Genomic DNA, 22,010 nt, shown 5'->3' on the forward strand with positions numbered 1-22,010 from the left:
TTCCAGTGTCGTAGGACTTAGACTCATGTGCAGAGAGTTAATCTTATCCCCAGAACCAGTAGAGCAGACTTCTCTCTCCAACACCACTTCCCAACAGAAGGCCTCTAGAATAGTGGAAATACCAGTGACTGAGGTGTCAGACAGTCCAGTCTCCGAGGCCGTGTTGTGTTTTTCTCGGCACCTGACTTAACGTCTCTCAGCTTGAGGGGAGCACCACAGGCCTCATGTTAAATGAATCACAACCTACGGAGCTAAGAGGATGCCTGGCATGCAGCAGTCACTCTCCGGATGTGAGTTCCCTTCCCACCTTCTATTTTCTTGTCCAAGATTGGTTTCTTCTATAGAAATCACTAGTATGAAAAGCAGAGGGATGCAGTCCTTCTGCTGGGATGTTCATTTTCTTTTTATCTCCTAACTTTGAGGAAAAGAGTGGTCTGGCTCACCCAGGTTCCCTGAAAATGTTCGCCACTGTTGTCTGATGGTTAGCAAGTGATCAGATTCTAGAGGCACAAAGGATTCCAAGGTTCCTGCCTTCTACAGATAGGTATCAGCACACGCACACAGGTAAGTGCCTGCCCTTCTCTACTTCCAAAACACAAGCCCCTCATCCCTGCTTCCACTGCATGCAGTGGTGTGGGCGGGAGAAGTACAATGAAAGTGTACAGAAGAGGACCTGAAAGGGAACCACAGGCACATGACTCAGGACTGGCCAATTAGATCATTTCATCCACCTGGCCTTAGGGATAGCTCAGAGGTGTGCAAGTCGGGCCACTGAATTACAATTCTGTGATTTTCTTGGAACCACTGACAAAAATACGTTCTCTTTTTTCTGCTATAGTTTAGTTGGGAGAATGTAAGCCTGGGACTGCTGGCAGCCACTATGTTGAGAATTTCTGCCTGGGAAGAAAGCAGAGCAAATGATGGAAAAAGAGAGATCAAGTCCTAATAATATTGTTTGTGTCTGCTGGGTCCAACCCTATCCGAAGCCAAATCTAGGCCTGGAATCCAGTTATGAGAGGCTAAATCAATATCTCTCCCTCTCCCTCACTCTGTCTCAGTTGAGGCTCCCCCTAAAAGGATTCATATGCGAAGAGTTTATTTAAGAATTGATCCCTGAAAATACCTGTGGGGGAAGGAGGAAGTGATACAAGGAAGAGAAGGTGCCTTGCTAAGCAGGTAACAGCTAAAGGTCACTTGGGCTCAATACCCCTCCAGAACTCTGGGAGAGCTTTTGGAGAAGACATTTCAGAGCCATCCTGCCGGAGAGGCAAGGGAGCGGGGTATTGACCCACCTCTCCTGCCTGTCACTGTGTCAGTCTGCTCCTGGGGGAACATTCGTACCCCCTTCATTTCCGGCCCACCAGGAGAATGGGCAAAGCAGGCTCCTTAGGCAACCATGGGGCTGGCAGTGAGCAGGCAAGCTGGTGTGCCCTGTGCCAAGGGAAATAGTGGGATACTCCTTTTGGGTTTTGTACTTTTTATTTTTTTTATGGGAGGAGGGGCAAGTTAAGGTAGTGTTTCTACCATTGCAAAGGAAAAACATCCTGACTAATACATGTGATACTTCCACCCAAGTCAGAGGTAATCCTAAAATGTTCCTGAGAAAAAAAAAAAGAAAAAAAAAAAGCCCTGGATTTCTGCCTTGATCTAATCCTATTCCAGACATGACACCATCCTGGTTACAGGAGAAACTCTTAGTGATAGCATTTATGCCCTGGACTCACACTGGCATGGCCAGCTTGTCCATCGAGACACCCCAGAATGCTCGAAACGGTCAACCTGGTAGCCATCCAGAGTCAGCCGGCCCTCCAGGAAACAGCACCCCATCCTCTGGCTCCCTGCTCCAGCAAAAGGCCTGCAACCCAGGCCCTGCCCTGGGCTCGGGTGACCACCCACAGTAACCACAACGGGAAACCAGCAGGCCCAGCAGCCCCTTGGCAGCTGCCCAGAGCAGCTGTCATGAGCTTATATCTTCAACATGCCTCAGAGGAGGCAAAAACCTCCTACCAAGCAAGCCAGGGAAAACGCTGGCCCCCATTCCTGCCGCTGCAAGGTCTGAGGGGTAGGGGCCAAGAATCCAAGCTGTAGTCATAACAATTGCCTGTCCCACCACAGAGAGAGCCTGGGACGGAGAGGAGAGGGCAGCACATGTGTCTTCTTCCAGAAGTTTGCTTGGAGGTGATAAATATCTTTTGTTTTTATTGTGAACGAGATCTTTCTTTTCCATTATTTTTTCTAAGTGGTTACTGTTGGAAATAGGACAGCTATTGATTTTTGTACATTTATTTTGTGACTGGCTGCCTTACTGAACTCTCATTATTTCTAATAGTTTTTCAGTTCAATTCTTCCAAAGGCGGTGGGGGGAATCCAGGCAATGTGACAAAACTGACAAAAATGCATGAAATCAGCCACCGTTCTTTTGGTTCAGAGATGTGTAAAAAAATCAAGATAGAAACAAAAATCCAACTCAGGCCACGTGCGAGTCACCTGTTCCTACCCAGCCCACCCCCAACCTTTCAGTGCCCACTGCCCTCATCCCTGCGAAAGGCCACTCCTCTGTGTGGCAAAGAAAGTCTTTGAAACTCAGACTCAGAAAAACCCTCTGTTGGGGCAAATGGTCAGACCCCAAGCCTTCCTGGACTGTCAGTCTGGTCCAGGCGTCCCAGCTGTGAGGAGAGGCCCAGGGCAGGGCTGGCCCTCTCAGACTGAGCCCAACCTGTTGTCCTTCTCTCTGGCCCCTCGCCAAGCATCCACTCAGCCACGCTTCAAGCAGCCCTCAAGCTTAACTGAGCACCTACTGAATGCCAGGTCTGGGAATGCAAGAATACAAATGGTGTAGTCCTTTCCTCAGAGGACTTCCACGCACAGGGCACGCTTGCAGATGTGCCAGATGTTGTTCTACCAGACTGAGGCTAGGCATGCTTCGATATGTTTTGTTATTGACACGCACTTTCCTTTGTGGGATGTAACCGTCCGTCAATGCCCTGCCCACATGCCCTCCCACCCTTTTACAGCTGAGGTGTGGCTCTCCCTTGTGGGCTTCTGTGTGACCTTGCTTCTGACACCTGCATTGCGACTCCTGTTGAAGGACTATCCTCAGGCGACTAGAACTACTTTGCCCACGCCTGCAGAGGTGGGAAACGCAGCCCTCAGCCAGTGACTGACAGGGGCGGGCGTCTCAGGCTCTGAGATGGAACTCACGCTCCAGTGCTCCCCTGCAGGGTCAGGCTGAAGCCACCCTGCCCACCCGCTGCGGGACTTCCCCTGAGCTCTCACCCTGCGTTTCCCTGACTCCCAGACCAGTCCTCCAGGGAGCACGTCTGCAGTGCATCGCTTGCCCATAAGTCCTTATCGCAGGGTTTTCTTCTGAGAAATCCAACCGAAGGCACAGAGCAAGCTTCTGAGCCCCCACTGCCTCAGTTTCCCCATCTGTCATGTTGGCATACTTAGAAAGTCTCCTGAGAAAAGGAGTAGGATTCTATCACAGAGTGAATTGTGCCCCCTCATAATTCAGATGTTGAAGTCCCAACCCCCATGTGACTGTATTTGGAGCTGGGGCCTATGAGGAAGTAATTAAGGAATTAAGGTTAAATGAAGTCCTAAGGGTGGGGCCCTGATCTAATAGGATTAGTGTTCTTATAAAAAGAGACACCAGAGAGCCAACATGCTACCTCTCTTTTTACACACACACACACCAAAGAAAGGCCATGTGAGGACGCAGCAAAATGGCAGCCACCTATGAACCAAGAAAGAGACCTCAGAATTTGCCAGCATGTTGACCATGGACTCCCAGACTCCAGAACTGTGAGAAAATAAATTTCTGTTGTTTAAACCACTCAGTCTGGTACTTTGTTAGGACAGCCTGAGCTGACTAATACAGAGTCCTTCACCTGCTCTCCGGCTGGGATCCTGGAAGAGCCTCCTCTGCCTCATTCAAGTGACCTGTCACCACAAAACAAAATTACAGTGGTTGTGGGTGCAACTCTGCCTTCGTCCAGGGAAAATAAAATAAAATTGACATGATAGAGCAGAGGTCAGCACATTTGGTCTGAGAAGAGCCAGATAGTAAATATTTTAGGCTTTGCAGTCCATGTAGTTGGTCTCTGTCACAACGACTAGATTCTACAAAACCAGCCAGAGGCTGAATGTACGTGATAGGCATGACCATGTGCCAATCAAACTTTATGTAAATAAACTGTGGACAACAGTTTGCTGACTCCTACCACAGGCTCTTTGAGCTGGGAGTTTAGCAAACCTCAGATCCAAGACCCAGATTATAGATGAGGACAAGCCCAGAGGGGAAGGGACTTGCCGAGCTTCCCACAGGAATTAGTGGCAGTCAGAGGAGAAATGGACGCACACGCACACACTCCTTGCTTCTATTCTGTGGTTCAGTGGGTCAGGCTGAGTCCTAAAGGCTTTTATGAATGTTGGTAACAGAGGGTGACATGATGCCTCAGGAGGAGAAGAGAAGGGTACAAGTCAGCAGAGAGCCAGGCGTGGAGACAGCCATTATCATTCCGGCCTGGGTGTCACCCCTGGGCCAGCACAGTGAGGGGCAGGGTCCCTGCACAGCCCTAAGGTGGCCAGGATGACAAAGGAAAATGAAAGGCCGGCCACTCCCATTGCCAGGACCACGGTGAAGCCCAAGGGAAGAGGAGTCCCAGTGGCTGAGCATCGCCGAGCAATGGGTGACAAGAGACCCTCGGTTCACGCCACCGTAACCGCAATGCTTACCTGCGCAGGTGACTTGATTCATGCTCTCATAGGCCTTTGCTTTAAGCAGGAAACTGCAGGCCTATTTTGAGACACCAGCTGCACAAACTCTGACCTGTCGCTTTACATTTCACCTTGGCAGTGTAGGGCACACAGCCTCAAGGAGCAGTAGGGCCATGGGCCCAGGGAAAGATGAAGAACACTTGGCAGTTATCAGGACCTGTGCGCCTCTGTCTCTCTCTCTCTCTCTCTCTCCCTGGGCTCAGATGACAGCCCCTCCACAGTGCAGGGAAGGGAGCAGCTCCTTCCCAGCAATGCCCCTCCTAGAGCCAGGAGACTCCCTGCAGCCCCCAGGGGTTCCTTAGGGCCCCCTCAGCAGCCTCCATCCTTAAAATCTCCCAAGTCATGGCCTCAAGTTTGAAAGAAATTTTCAGACTTGGAAAGAGAAGGAAAAGGGGACATTTGGGCCTTAGCAAAGGACTGATTTGATTCTATTTGGAATTCTGTTTGACCACTTCAATGTCAAGGAAAAATGAACCACACATACCACCAGCACCCTAGAAACAGATTTTTAAAAATCTTGGATCAACAAGATTTCGATCTCCAATCACCTCAAATTAAATAAAACCTAAGCAGAAGGAGTCATTGTAGATTCGCACGATAAAGAAAGAAGGGGGGAAAGAGCTTTGTGTCACGTGACTTTTATGCTGCAGAAACTTAATGAGAAACACACCACATTTCCAGAACCCTCTTTCTAGTCAGAGCTCCCGCTGAGATAAAAGGTCACAAGAAGAGAAGGAGGGAGGGAGGGCGGGAGCAGAGGCTTGGAGCAGGGAGGCACGCAAAAGACAGGCCCAAATTTCATACAAGCTGCTATCGGGTCTGAGAGTCTAGACTGATGATTTTCTTTGAATGCCAGATGTGAAAGGCTTTCATAAAGGAATCTCAAACATCACCCATTTAAAAACAAATCGACCCAAGCTGCATTCAGCGATGCAGAGAACTTTCTATCCCAGACTGCAGGGAGAGAAGGCAGCCTGGGCCTCGGCGGCATGGCCTGTTGCTGCCCCCTGCAGGTCATGAGCAGGGCAGCCAGGGAAGCCAGCCAAGGCTGGTCCTCGGGCCCAGCCAGGCCTGTCCATCCATCTGGCCCAGAGTATCAGGAGAATGGTGGTAGGCAAGGTGCCACACCACGGGGCTGGGCCTTGGCGTTACACACAACGTCTCATTCAATCTTTAACCCTGCAAAGTGGAGATGTGGACTCTTCACAGACAAGAAACCACAGGTCCCAAGAAGTGGAGTGATTTGCCCAATGGATGCAACTAGCTTATTCGGTATTGGCATTGGATTCCAGTGTCTTTTCCATGACCCTGTGTGCTGTAGCTATCAACGCTGGAATTCCCTTCTCAGGAAAAATGAAACGAGCTCCATGACACAAACCAGACCAGACCAGTGCGAGGCTGCCCTGCCCCACAGGCCAGGCTGGGGTCCTCACATCCCTGTGGCCTCGGGCTGGGAGTGGTCCTGGATGCAGGGATGTCACGCCTGCTGTAAAGACTGGGGAGGCTCCTAGATTCCTGCACCCCATCCAGGTTCAGGGAGGGTTTGTAGAGCAAGGAGCATCCCCTGGGATCTCCTGACAGCCCTGCCTTTCCCCCGTGCCCCCAACCACATCTGTCTTGGACTGTGACCCCCCCTTACACAGGGACTGACTCTGTAAACATGACTCTGAGATGAACCCTGACCAGAGACTTCCCTACTGGCGGCAGCTCCAAATCCTAATGCCAGACACTGGGGATCAGTGACCTTCAGAAGGGGTCAGGCGTGCCAAGGACCCGCCAAGGGCTTCATGTTTAATCTGGTGTGAAAGGACCTCTGCTCCCACGGCTCCGGGCAGCGCAGCCCAGCTCTGCGCCCTCTGGCCTGCCTGCTCCCTGTCGTCACCGGGACACGTCCAGACCCTCTGAAGAGCACTTGCTTTTCTGCCAGTGCTGTTGACTTAAGACTCTGGAGTGTACCCTTGGGTATTCCTTCTTTGTCTGAACCCTCCTCCAGTGGCCCCATCACCTCTCTGACCCCATCTCTCCACAGGGTTCCTTCTACCACAAGGCGAAGCTGTCTGACAACCCAGAGCACGCCCTGCTTTCCCCATCCCGGGGTTTTACACAAGCTGCTCCTCTGCCTGGAAGCCCCTTCGTCACTTGCCTGAGTCTGACTTGGCACCAAGCGCTAGCCCTGTACACATGGCTCTTCCCACTTCCTCCCCCTGTCCACACAGGCTGGGTACCCCTGCTTTGAGCTCCACAGCGTCTCCTACCAGCACGTTCCTCTGATAACAATGTCACCTGCAGTCACTTGACCACTGCATCTGCCTGCATAGAATCCGGAAAGCACGTAGCAAATATTTGGTTGAGTCCCTAATCTCTTTGTATCTGGACGTGATTGCCCCTTTGTTCAGGGACCACATTTGCTGAATTGGAAACTAGGACTTGGGATCTGACCACAGGACAGTATAATTGCCTTTGGGATTGTCCTGGGAGACGAGGTTTCTTTCTGGCCCCGCTCACCCCACCCAGGGCACCAGGGAGCAGGGAGAGGATCCGACTTTATCATTCTAGTATGAGATGGCCAGCGGTGCCATTGGGCCCAAGGGGGAGTGGTCAACTCAGGGAGCTGTCACTGAGCCACAAATCCAGGTCCACTCCTGGCCTGTCTGACCCACTAGCACCAACTCCTCCTGGAAGGGTTGGCTGAGGTTGAGTCTATGAATACAGCTGGGAGCTGGAGGAAATAGTTCCCATAGCAGTTCAGCTCCTTTTGTTTGCTCCCAGAACTGCTGTCTGGAGAATGTGGCTGAGAGAAGCCTTGATTATAATTCCTGTGTAAACTCTAAGGATAGTTGCACAATGTTGCAGTCATTTACACCTTAGTAAAAACAAACGAATGCAATTCGGTCATTGAATCCTAGAATCTTAGGATAAAAGAGGGCCTTCACAACGAGCACCCTTTCTGCTTAGCGGGCTTCCTTCCTTCCAATCAGCAATGGTGCTATAGCTTGACACATTTACAAAATACACCGCCTACCCCTCCTCTTCCCATATCCCTCTGCAATGCAGGGACTCAGCTCCTGCTCCCCACACAAGAAAGCAGGATATGGTGAGGCCAGAAAGGAACAACAACGGAGCCATAAATTCTCGCTGGCCGCCACTATCTTCTAGCTGGCAGCTCGGTTGGAGTCACAGGAAGCTGGAGCCACACGATCCGCAATCCACTATCCGCTTGCTAACTGCACTTGCTAGCCGCAATCCGCCATCCACTTTTCTGCCAACCAACCAAACCCCTAGCATAGGCAGTTATATTAGTGGCCAATGGCTAACTGGCAACAGCTGATGGCCACACAGCCACAGCGATGGCCATCTGATTACAGCTGTTCGCTATCTAGTAACTGAGCCAGCACCTTTCCGCGTGAGGCTGAGAGCCTGGAAACTGCTCTCCTGGCTCTGTCCCCACACTCCCCCATCTCCTAGATGAAGCCCTGTGACTTAGGAGGTGCCCAGACCCCTTGGGCCTTTGGGAGAGGAGAGGGAGGGTGGGTCCATCACCGGCCGCCTCACTGGTCAGAGGTAGGAGGTGACAGCACTAAGGTGAGGAAGAGGCTGCCAACCCAAGGAAAAAATGTCCTGTTTCCTAATTCTGCATGCCCAGCGTGACACCAGTCAACAGGGTCCAAATGGGTTAATGACAAATACACCCTGAAAGTGTCACTATATCTAACAGAAGCCAAATGGTGCCTGGGGTGGGGAGACCGCTTACCTCTTTCACCTCCGCAGAGCAGGACACACAGAGAGCAGGGCAGCCCCACGCTGCTTTCCCATCTCCCATCAGCCTCCTCTCTTCCACCCCAGCCCAGGAGGAACAGCTGAGCCCAAAGAGGGGCCTTGAGGCTGCAGGTGTGTGAAGGAGGTGAGAACCACAAGGGGAACGACTTTTAAGCCTTCATCTGAAAATAAATGAAAATGTGGACAATATGACACATGCTTTTTTCCTTTGCAGCAATTTGTCTTTGATCAGGAGAGGCCACCTGGGGTAGTCGTGAGGGAGGTACGTTTTGCAGCCACGAGCCTGGGTTGGAAGCCTCCTCTGCCACTCACGGGCCTGGTGGGAATATCAGTGCCTTATCGGGTGTGGGGAGATTTTTGAATGATGAAGCCCTTAGAGCCATGCTTGGCACCTGATAAACGCTCTCCAGGAGCAAGACGAGGAGTAAATCGCATAACAGAATACTTGGCGCCATGTGGGCAGAGCTACAATTAATATACGTAGGGAGTAACATTACGGTTTGCAAAGCTCCCTTGGTTCTTCTGTGCTTTCATGTGATGTTCACAGCAGCTCTTCTAGGCACGAGCTGTCATTATCCCCACATTGCAGATGAGAAAACTGAGGTTTCAAAGTGCCAAGAGGCTTGCTTGTCAGCCACAAGGATGGCCCAGTGGACAGCAGAACAGAACACCAGAAAAGGAGACTAGGTGTGAGGAGGCCATCTGAAATTTCATCATCAGAGAATCTAGCAAGAGATTCCTTGCCAATTTGCACTGTGCACGTCTGGGGTTTTGTGGATGCAGGACTGAATTTTGCACTTGTGGGAGAGGGGATGGGTAATCTTCCCAGAGTCCAAATCCAGCTGCCTGCGGACCCTCCCCCCACCCCAGCCCCGCAGTTAAATGCAGACAGGGCACAGAGGAGAGCCTATGCTCCTGCTTCCAGCTTCCCTCCTAGTTTCAGGGCCAACCGACCTCCTGAGGACAACAAGGATACACAGCCCTTGCGAATGGACCAAGGCAGATCAGATCTTGGCAGCCCCACAAGTGGAGATTGTCATCTTGCCTGTATCCAAGTCTCCCTGCTTCCATCACGGTTTCCATAAGCGACACCAACACATTCATCCACCCGCTGTGCAAGTGCAGCCCTGCAAAACCCTCAGTTGCCCGTTTGTGCCTGCATCCGAGCGCCACCTAGTGGCAGTTGTTGGGCATAGAGCCCAGGTGCGCTTCCCCCCCCCCCCCCCCCGCCCCCAGAGCTGCCTTCCTACGTTGTTATTTAACGTAAAATGGACACTTTGAACTCATCAGCTCTGTGGCTCTGTCCGTATGAGACCCTGTCCATATAACCCCTGTGCTAGTCCCTTAGCTTTAGCCATGCTGGACAGCGTGAAGACACTAACCTGCTCATTGTAAACTTGGCCCAAGATGGCTTAGAGCATCCTTCCTCTTGCTCTCAAAGCCCACAAAGCTCTGATGTCCCAAAGGCTTGGCCAGGGATGAACTGGCAGCCACCGGGCATGGTGGAAAGAAGACAAAAGTAGGCATCCAAAGACCTGAGCTCCAATTCCCCCATTCCTCCCTGAGAGCTAGGTGGACTTGAGTAAGTCATCCAAGCACTCCAAATCCACCTGTCTGTCCCCACATGTGTAACCAGGATAAGACCCATCCTTAACGTCGCATCATGATGTCAAGGTGACAAACACATGTTATTTCTCTGCAAGAATCCAACAAATGAGCCGAGAGAATGTCTACACGTTTTTAAGAAATGGGTAGCAATCCCTGCTTTTCCTCGCCCTTGTAGATGCTGGCTTCTCTGTGTGGCCAGCTCCTCTCCCCCTCCTCCTGGCTAACCCCGCCCTCATACCGCCATCGCCCCCTCCAGAAAGCCCCTCCCTCACCCCAGCCCCAGGCTGAGCTGGGTCCCCCCACCCCCGGGCTCCCATGACACAGTTATGACTGTTGTCACACTTTGTTGTGAGCATTTGTTCCTGTATCTTCCCCCGACTAAGCAGTGTCCTCTTTGAGGGCAGGGACTGTCTCACTCTGGTACCTCTGCTGCCCAGCTCAGGGCCCAGGACACAGTAGGTTCTCAATCCTGCTTTGGGACGAGGACTGAAAACATGAGCTAAACAAACAAATGCGACTGCAGGGCCAGGAGGATGTTCTCTCTTCTGCCTGCGGCTGCCCTGCTTCAGAACTGCAATCCACCTCGATTCGCGTGTATGTGCAGAGGCAAAGACAGACTTTTTTTCATGTAGATATGCAGTCAGCCCAACACTTTTATTAAAACGACCATCCTGTCCACACTGCACTGCAGTGTCACCTCTGTCATAAATCAGGTGACTGTATATGAGTGGGGCAGTTTCTGAACTCTCTACTCTGTCCCATTGGTCACTTCATCATCCAGCTTCCTGAGGCAAAAACGCTGTTACAGGCGTCCTCTATGCAGATAAATGACAAAATGTAAGCCAACAAGTTTCAGCAGCACCATGCCCACTGGCGAGCCTGAGCCGGGGACAGAGCCAGAGGAAGTGGTGAGGCTGGAGCTGAGGCTGCCGGCAAGGAGCAACAGGTGAGCAGGTGGCCGGGACAGCGCTCCAAGGAAGGGAAGGTCACAGCCACTCTGTGCACCTCATGGGACCGAACGAAAGGTGGGCTGTCCCTGTAACAAGGACAGAAGCAGAAAGGCAAGCCAAGGCACCAAGTCGGGAGGAAACTCTTGTCTGAATCCCTGGCAGCAGCTAAGGGAACGTGTGCACCATCCAGGGCTGCATTCACTGGTACCTACTGCTAGGGCATCTGGCTCGGGGCCCTGCAGGCAGTTCTCAGGGAAGCTCCCCGACCGAGCAACTCAAGGCTTCTAGAGGCTTCTGCCAGCTGGGACTATGAAGACTGCAGAGACTTGAGGAGACAGAGATGTTGAAAAATGCCCCAGTTCCTCTTTGCCCTCAGCTGGGAAACTCAAATGAATAAAGAGACCTCACATGGGGACAGTGGGGATCCAAACGGCACGTTGCCCTCCTACAGGGGCAGCTACCCCTCAACCAACTGCTGCCATGGGGATCTGGGGCCCAGAGCCACATAAAACACTACATCTACAGCGATATCTGATTGTATCTTAGTATTTGATTGGTATCTTGGAAATCAATAGAAACAAATTATTCTACCCTTGGATTTTGTTCAGATATTAGAAGGAGAATATGGAGGAGGTGTCCCTTTATGCTGAGACAACTTATTGTGAAGATGAGAAGAAATAAACATGGCCCCCCTGCTGGGTTACCTTTCCAAGTATAATTGCATTTTAGTAATCTGGGGCTAATTCTGAAGGTAGTAATTGTTTGGTTCTCACATTGGGTTTGTGTTGATTTTTGGAAAATGTGTTGATGCTTATTTTATTTTCCAATCTTGTACTACTTTAATGAAAATTCATTACCAACAGACCTTCTGAACTGGAAAGGAAGAAATTGAAAATATGCATCTGTATATAAATAAACAGACATGCTAAATAAATAAATTCTTTTTACATGCAGTATCTTGCCCAGCCTGAGGAAATATAAATAAGGGAATATTTCAGCCTTAGGAACACAACAAAAAAATTATGAAGAGTAAGTAAACGAAACACTATTATTTCAAGGACCATTTGGGACAACTGTGGTGTAGGAAGGAAAGCATTAAGTTGAGAATCATAAGATCTGGTTCCAGATTTTGCCCTTGCAGGTAAATTACTTAACCTCTGCCTTGTTGGAGTTATTTCTTTGGCCAAAAAACAAGTGAACAGAAGTGAATATGTCAACAGAAGTGAAGCTTCCAGAGCTGGCACAAGCTTTTTGCTACGCTGTCTTTTCGTGCTGACACGGTGACCAGCAAGCTTCCAGGTGACGGTCACTCTGTCACCCAGAATTCCATAATGAAAGCAACAATGATGCTGATCAGAGTCTCAGAGCAGCATCCACGCATACGGATGTGAGCAAGAAACAAACTGTCGTTTTAAGCCTTCGAAATCGGGTGGGATGCTTGTTACTGCAGCACGGCCAAGCCCATCACACCTGATACCTGTCTGTAAGCCTCAGATTCCTTACCTTAAAATGAAATTGACAAATTTAGAATGTGGAATGCATGTTACCTCGCCCAGCAATGAATACACTGAATTACTGCTGTTTCTACATATACCACATACCTCATGTCCTGTATTGCTCCTTATGTATTTTACACATAATATGTTAACACTTGCATCTATTATGAGTTTTCTGAAGATAGAAATTATGTGTTTTCATGTATACATCTCAAATAACAATAAAAAATTAAGCCAACAAACAAGGTGTATTTCTCTTAAAAGTAAAACAAAATGTGACCAGGTTGCATAACTGGCTAAAACAGGTTTTTCTCATTAGTCATCAAAGAAACGCAAATTGAAAACCACAATGAGATAATTTTGTGCCTATTAGGATGGAAAATCAAAAAGACTGGCAACGTAAAGCATAGACGAGAATGTGGAGAAAGTGGGATTCCACACGGTGCTCCCGGGAACGTAAGACCATCCAACCACTTGATAAAACAGTTTTAAAGATTCTTCAAAAGTTAAATATACACCTTCCATATGATCTAGTCATTCCACTGACAGAGAGTTATCCAAGAGAAATAAACGCACACGCCCGTGCTACTAGTTACCTACTGCTATGTAACGTTACCACAAACTTACACAGCACATTATTTATTATCTCACCGTTTCTGTGGGTCTGGAGTCTGGATGTGGCTTAGCTAGTCTCTGCTTCAGCATCTCTCACAAGACTGCCATGAAGCTGTCAGCCAGGGCTGGGGTCTCATTTGGGGCTTGACTGGGGAAGGAACCCCTTCAGCTCACGTGGTTGTTGGCAGGATTCAATTCCTTGTAGGCCCTCCCTACATCAGTTATTTGATGGCTATTGGACAGAGGCTACTCTCTGATCCTTGCCACGCGGGCCTCTCCATAGGGCAGCTTGTTTCATCAAAGCCAGCAAGAAAACTAAGAGAGTCTGCTAGCAAGACGGAAGATACAACCTGATGTAACATAATCACAGGAGTGACATCCCATCACCTTTGCCGTATTCTATAGGTTAGGAGCAAGTCACAGGTCCTGCTCACACTCAAGGGGAGGAGTGTGCAAGGGCGTGAACACCAGGAGACAGGGCTCATCGCTGCCATCTTGCAGCCTCCTGCCACGCTCATGCAAACACTTGTACGGGAATGTTTACAGCGACTTTATTCAAAATAGTCTAGAACTATAAACAACCCACAGACCCATCAACAGGTGAGTGGATCAACAAACTGTGTGAAAAGACAACAGAACAACACTCAGCTATAAAAGGGAATGCACTGGGGCAGCCAGTTTGCTCAGTGGTTAGAGCACGGAGCTCATAACACCAAGGTCACCGGTTCGATTCCCACAGGGCCAGTGAGCTGCGCCCACCCCCACAACTAGATTGAAAACAACGACTTGACATGGAGCTGATGGGTCCTGGAAAAACACACTATGCCCCAATATTCCCCAATAATTTTTTTTTTTTTTAAAAGGGAATGGACTACAGATACACACAGCAACATGAATGGATCTCACAGACATGATAATAACTGTAAAAAAAAAAAAAAGCCAGACACAAAAGCATTCATACTGTATTTATATAATATTCAAAAAATAGGCAAAACCAATCTATGGGGATAGAAACCAGAATAGTGGCTGCCTCTGGGTAGTGGGTATTGACTAGAAAGGGATAGGAGGGAACATTCTAGAGTGATGGGAATATTCTGTATCTTGTTTCGATGGTGATATACGGGCATATACAATTATCAAACTTCATCAAGTGATTAGGATATGTGCATTTCATTGTATGCTAATTATATTTCAACAAAAACTAGGTTTAGTCTCTTGCCATCAATCATAGTAATTACATTCTTTAGCTTGAAGAATACTTATTCTGGCCATCAACTAGAACAATTCCAATTTTTAAATATTCCCTTTTATTGAGAGGGGAAAATGAGCCAACATATAATAGCAAAGAAAAAAAAACGTTAGAACAGAATCCTCACAAAGATGTAACAATATAATTTATAGCTGTCTTTGAGCATTGAAAGACGATGTACTGCCAAGGGAGGGCCTGTTCAAAGATGGCCCTAAAAATGTGGGGTATTTTTCTCTAATCGTTATTATTATTATTATTAAATGCAGAGCACAGACAGTATTTCAAGCTGGCATGGGCTTTTGCACCCAAAGCAATATACATCACTCACGGCACCTAAGAAATACTTCCTAAGCTCACCTCCACGCTCCAGAAAGAGAATGTATTTGGTGGGGGCTGGAAAGAGTCCAATCGCTGAAGGGGCCCAACCGCAGTGCTAAACCACAGCCCAGCTTGAAGGGCCAGATGCAAAGGGGAGACCAAAATGAAAGCTATCAACAGAATAAAAGAACACACAGACAGAGAAACAGCAGGAGGGCTGCAGAAATAGAGGCAAGCACAGGGAAATAGACCAAGAACATGAAATGTGCTGTTCCTGATTTGCATGTTGGATTGGGCTGACACACAGCCTTATTTTAAATAGAAAATTTTAACTGAAAGAGTATATGTATTTTTTTTTTAATGAACAAGAAAAGATAGTATGCAGGCAGGTTCACAATAACCAGAGAGTGAGACCAATCTCTTTCAGTGAAAATTAAATTCCAACAAAAAAAGGAAGGGTGGGTATGTGAATAAAGACCCATTTTAAACAAAGAGAAGAAAAGGTATTTGCAGTTGAGAGACAATGTGTGTCCTAAGGCAGACTGGTTGAATCTTTAAGCAAATAAACACACTTGACAATAAATACTTCTTAAGGCATATGGTTCAGTGGCTGAAAATCCGTTAATAAAAGGCAAGCGTAGAAAACAGGGTATGTTGCCACCCACAGTCCCTGATGTTGTCACTCGTTCATTCCATGTACATTTAGCAAGCCCCAAGCCCCGGTGTTCCTGACCCAACCTGGACCGCAGGAGGACGTCATCTTCGTGCTCCCTGCTTCCCTGTGACTTTCCCTTCCCCAGCACCCTACGAAGGGGTCATACATGCTTCCTTCCCATTCCACAACCCTCTGCCATGGTCAGGCCCTCAATCCCTCAGGTTTCTGTCTCAACGTGGACCACAGCCCCCAACATCGCCACCAGACCGAGGACCAGAAATATGTCAGAGCCTTTGTGATGATTTCTTTTAGATGTAATCATGGAGGGTCTTGTTAGACTACTTATCTTTTAAAGTTGCCTACTGAATATTTACCACTGAAATAATATGTCTGGAATTTGCTTCAAAATAATATTGGGGAATATTACACAGCAATTTTCAAAAGTGGCAACAACAAAGACGAATCTCACAGAAAATGCTGAGTCAAGAAACTAGACCCTCCAAAATTTCATTGTACCTGCTGTATGATTCCCTTCAGGAAGATTAAAAATAGGCAAAACCAACCTTTTGAGCTACAAGTTAGACTAGTGGGTACCTTGCAGGGAAAGGTGGGGATGGAAATCAGAATAGCACCTGCCTCTGGGTGGTGGGCACTGACTGAAAGGGAACAGCAGGGAACTTTCTGGGAAGACTGAAATGTTCTATACCTTGTTTTGGTGATGGTACATAAGGGAATATCAAGGCACGCACATTTCATTGTATACTAACTATATTTCAGTAAAGACTGGCCATCATAGTAGTTATTAGCGTAACGAACACTTATTCTGGCCACCAGATGACTTGATGACTAAGGCAATGGAGACTCCTTGTACATGAATCTTCGTACAAGCCCACGGGCATTAGTCGTCCTTGCCAGTGAAGAAATGAATGAAAATAACTGGACTGTTATTCAGCTGTGAGAATAATTCCGTCCTGGAGCCACAGATACTTAGAAAAGCCCGGCAGGATTTTGTCACAAACAAATCACCCAATGTGGGATCTTTTTTTGGAATCCACATTTTTCATTACAATGTATGTCAAGGAACCGCATCACACAGGATCAATGAATATAAAACAAACATTCTCTTTTGAGAGGAGTAAATGCACCATATGCAGGGAGCCAGAGGAAGCCCACACCCAGCTGTGCTGGTGAAGCCAGCGACCTCTCTGTCCTTCAATGCCAGGCGCTGGAGGGACAGACAAATGTGAGCAGGACACATCGTCTGTTACAAGTCTAAGCATTCTTCATGAAGAAGTGAAGCTTCTCCCTAGGAAAGAACCTCAGCCTTGGAAACTAAGTATAGAAAATATGCAGTAACTCACAGAGGGATGAAGGGTCTTCCCGGCCCTAAGAATAATGGCGGACTGCCTGGCGGGTCACCCTCGTCGTGGTTCACCGGGCTCTGAGTAGCAGGAGAAAAGTGACCGAAGGACTCAGAGGCTTCAGTCTCAGCTTGAATTTATTCTTTCTTCCCTGGGCATTGTTTATAGCTCTGTTTAAAAATATCTGGCAGCTTCCACCGGATTGGCTTGTCTGTCAGTCTATTGAATAAACAGTCTGAAGTTTGCTGGCACTTTACAGCCATTTCACCTGCCAAGGATAATTTAATAGAATTATGAAACTTGATTCGGGTTCAAAACTTGATTTAGGGTCTGTCTTATGCTTCACAGATTATGCAGCTGGTATATATCACCAATATTTAAAAATTAGAGTATGATTCAGGCAAGAATATGTGAAAGCTTGATAAGGAACTGAATATTTACATAAGCCCAAAATAACTCCCACAAATGTACTTACCAACCACAAAAGGAAAAACAGTAACTTAACAGTGGAAAAATATGATGGATACCACCTGAACCAAACAGTCAGTGTTCTTATCAGCAATAATGAAATCAACCCACATTGTATGCCTCATAAGATGCACTGAGAACGACACAGTATTAGTTCTGGGATATTCTGGCCAAAATGCATAATCTGAATCTAATAATGAGGAAACATTAGACAAACCCAAGTTAAATAATGCCAAAGTCCTGAAAGGCAAAGGAAGGCTGAGGAAGTGTTCCAAATTAAAGGACCCTAGAAAGACAAGAAAACTAAATGCAATGTGTGATCCTGGATTAGAATGAAAAATAGCTATGCACGACATTAATGGGATCATGGGCGAAATTTGAACACAGGCAGACTATAAAGTAGGAAATAGTATTGGATCAATGTTAAATTTCATGGATTTGATAACTATATTGAGGTTACATAAGAACATGTCCTTCCTCTTGGATATACCCATGAAAGTATTTAGGGGTCAAGGGACAGGATGTCTACAACTTACTCTCAAATGGTTCAGGAAAAAGAAAAATGCGTGTGTGTGTGTGGAGAGAGAGAGAGAGAGAGAGAGAGAGAGAGAGAGAGAGAGAGAGAGAGAGAGAGAGAGAGACCAAATGTGGAAACTGTTAACAATTGGTGAATCTGTGTGACTCTTGTGTCAAATGGGGTGAAACTGAGAGTGGAGATGTGAACAGGGCTTAATCCTCTCTCTGCTTTACTAGCACCCCACAAAAGTCAGCAGACATCTCAGACCACAATAGGAACAAACTGAACTATTCTGGGGGTCTATATGTGTCCAGCTAGATGAACCAAAATGACTCAAATCATCTTTGTCTTTTCCCTTTGTTCCCATGGTTAATGCTGTGCTGACATGACAATACCATTTTTCTTAGAAATGGTACTTGCTAAAAATCTAGGCACAGGTAAAGTTGTAAACAATACCTATTTTTTCGCCTTCCTGCATTAACAAGGAAAGACTAAACTTGCTTCTTCTCACATTGTTCACTCCCCTTTTGCTAATGACAAACATTTATCTACCAATATATCATTTGTTTAATGTTTTAAGATCATTTTTGCTGCATGTCCTTAAAGTAATCCTATAATTATGGGAGTAGATTCTTCAATTTATAAACAAACTAGGGCCTGCAGATATTACTTGTCTGTATTTGAATATGTAGTGAGGCCTGTTTTATAATTTATAGCTCATGAATCTCTACATATTTACTGCTTGGCCTTCTGGTGACATTAAGCTACAGCTTGAATTATGATGAAGGCAATGACAATTTATACAAAGATGCTGTGGTTATTTATTCAAAAAGCACTTATTGAAAGCCTTCAACATATCAGGCACTCTGTCAGTTATTTGAAAACCAGATAGCTGTATGAATTAGACATGGCAGTCAAGCATAGATTTATTTACTTTTCTTATAATAAATAAACAAATAATAAAAACCATGATGACTACAAGTTCAAATGAGAACCAACAAGTGATGCCTCATAATCACCATCTTTCAGCACCAAGATCTATTGTATCACTCAGCTTGGGTTTCCATATGAAGCAAGAGTTCAACAGCCCCACAGCCATGAACTAGACTACAGGTATCAAATCCCAGCCTTGGATAATCCATGTTCAAGATAACACAAGACACCTGGTTCCCAGCTCTTGATTTCTAAATATCATTCCCCACATCAGGGCTCCTGGGAGAAATGGTTGATTCCAGGGCTGGGGCTGGGAAGTCCCAGATAAGCACGGACATCACATTGTGCCAGAAAGCACAAAAATGTTTGTTTTTAATAGGAACTTTTCATGAAAAGGAAATTTATACAGTCAGAAAGTAGATTAGTGGTTTCTTGGGCAGGAGGATGAAAGTATTATCAAACAGATCTCCAGTCATATTTTTTTACCCTTCAGTGAAGTTACTAAAAATCACTGAATTGTATACTTGAAATAGGTGAATCCTATGTATGTAAAATATATCTCATAAAGCAATTTTTAAATAGTATCACTTTTTTTTTTTTTAAGCAGACTATACGAGACTGAACGACCAAATCCATGGAAAACCTTGATTGGATCCTGGATTGAAAAAAAAAAAACAGTTTAAAAAACACACTCGGGGGATAGGGGAGTTTTTTTTTTAATGGACTGTAAATTAGATACTGCCACCAAATTATTGGTACATTTTCTTGGGTGTGAGAATGGTATTATGACAATAGGGGAGACTTTCCTTAAATTCTCAGGCCATGCAGCTGAAGAAGTTCGGGCTGAAGCATCTGATTGATGCCTGTGACTTACTTTCAAGTAATTTAGGAAAATATACACATGTACATACGAGGATAGAAAATGCAAATGCGAAACAATGTTAATAGTTGTTCAATCTATATGGAAGATAAACAGGTATTCATTGTACCATTCTTTCAACTTTTCTATAGGTTTACCAATATTCAAGATAAAATGTTAGGGTAAAATATTCCAAGGACCACATTTACTTGCTTTAGGGTAAAACTTAAAGAATCGCTGTTTAATGAGGAAGAAGTTGCAGGAGTAAAATGACTCCGGATGACGGTATTTTCTCCATCCCTCACTTATTACCGCAGCCACACTGGTTTCCTTTGGTTTTCAGGTGAGCGTGAGCCTTCGTAAGAACCTTTGCTTTTCGAGCTCAGGCTTTCCTCTGCCCTGGATTCTCTCACAACACCCCATACCTTTCCTGCAAGGGCTTACCAAAATGATAGTAATTTGTTAAATTATCTCTCCCACCATCATCTGTTAAATCATCTGTTCTACTGCTGTTTCCCCTGTCCTCCTACAGTGCCTGGCCTCTTACAATAGGCACCTAATAAATATTTTTAAAAGAATGTATTTGGACTCACCAAGGTGTCGCCAATTGTTATGAATCTCACTGGTGTTAGAGAAGCACCACTTTATCTTAGGTTTGTTTCTAAGGAACAGTTATCATTTTAGATTCAGGTCTACTGATGTTTCCTGGAGGTCTCCGCCAGCATTTCTCGGTATCTCCATAATGGATCCAGGTTTGGGGGGAGATAGAAAATCAAACAGAATGAGCGTGCAGTCATTTAAGGGGGAAATATGTTGTAAAGAATACAGTCAGTGAATCAAGTACAAGACAGAAAACATCATGCAAAGGCTCACTGAAGACTTACCAGAGCTTTCTGCAGTTTCTGGCATACCATGGATGTGGCAGGGTGATGAAGAAAGTGGGTTGTGATTTATTTTCTTGCTGAAATCTTAAGGAATGAACATTATCTTTTGCTCTCGTAGGAGAGTAAGCAGATAGCTCAGATACTAAAATCTGGATTTCTATCTTCCTACAGGGACAATTAATAAGTGTTTGTGTTTCTAAAAAAAAAAACAAAAAACTGCAAATTGGAGTGTCTACTGCCATGAAAACAATCCCTAAAAACAGGCATTTGCTATTAAGTTTATTGAGGGGATTAACTAGATGGGGGAGAATATGCAATGCAGGCTTTTAGTGTATCTGGTTGGGGAGGAGAATCTAGAATGAAGATGGTTGCTCCCCCAGGATTGGGAACAGAAGTGGGAGGCATGGGTCCATGAGTCGTGCATGAGGCTCAAAAGTGGCAGGACTCCAGGTGAGTTTTCCACTAGTCTTGGGAGGACTGAGCTGTAATCCCTGTAGTGTGGCAATCTCCAGGGATGGCACCTAGTAATCTGTGTTTAAGAACTCTTCCAGATAATTCTTAAGCACATGCAAGTTTGAGAAGCACTGGTCTATAGTCTTATCCCATTGGGGGTGTTAAAAAATTGTATGTGCATGTATGTATGTATGTATACACACACACACACACACACACAAAATCGCATTATACATACACACACAAACATGTGCAAAAAGAGCGGAATAATGTACACTCTGTTCATAGAAACGTCTGAAGGATTAAGATGGCAGAGTACAATTGTTTTTTTTAACTTTGTGTTTATCTTTAAAGATATTTCCAAAAGAAAATATAAGGTGTAATGTGAGCGGGGCTCCACTTCTCAGGGACTCTCTCAGCTCCACCCTCTGTCATCTTGTCTGGATCCCCTCTGGTTCACAAAACAGCTGCAGGAACTCTGAATACCACCTCCAGGCATGACAGTGCAAGAGTGAAACCTTTTTTTAATATAATGGACTCCATTTGGGGTTTATCTGGTGCTTCCTCAGTGTTAGATTCAGGATAGTCTTCCCTCACTAGAGTTCTCTTGAGTGACGTGCCTTTCTCGGGTCATCACATAAGGAGGACACACGTTCCATTTGCCCCTCACTGATGGCGTTAGTTTTGATCATCCAATCAAGGTGTTGGACAGTTTCTAGATAATTACTGTGCTTTCTCTTGAAACTAATCAGCTTTCCATGGATAGACAGTTGAAGACTGTACAAATACTCTGATCCTTATTAGATTTCTCCGTATTGAGCATCCATTGATGATTCTTACCTGAACTGATCTTTATAATGGTTGCAAAATGATTTTCCAACTCCAGCACTCCCAGTACGTGTACCAGTTAGCACCTGGCATTCTACTCGTGTCAATTTCCTTTTGGTGGGTTCTTGGGCTAGGAATGAAGTTTTAGGTTGAAAATAATTTTCTTCAGAATTCTGAAGACATTGCTCCACTATCTGAGAGCATCTCCATGTCATCCCATGTTACCATGGAGAAGTCTGATGTCACACTGACTCCAGTTC

General features: G+C 46.2%; 1 long non-coding RNA gene across 1 annotated transcript in view; it reads right to left on the reverse strand.

The window, feature by feature from the left end:
* Positions 1-17,871, reverse strand: part of LOC109445394 (uncharacterized) — a 221,570-nt gene extending 203,699 nt beyond the window's left edge. Inside the window, exon 1 of the long non-coding RNA XR_012489610.1 lies at positions 16,809-17,871. This is a non-coding gene — a long non-coding RNA (uncharacterized LOC109445394). The remainder of the gene's footprint in view (positions 1-16,808) is intronic.
* Between the last annotated feature and the right edge of the window lie 4,139 nt (positions 17,872-22,010).

The sequence above is a fragment of the Rhinolophus sinicus genome, linkage group LG10, assembly GCF_036562045.2.
Source record: "Rhinolophus sinicus isolate RSC01 linkage group LG10, ASM3656204v1, whole genome shotgun sequence".
Taxonomy (NCBI): Eukaryota; Metazoa; Chordata; class Mammalia; order Chiroptera; family Rhinolophidae; genus Rhinolophus; species Rhinolophus sinicus.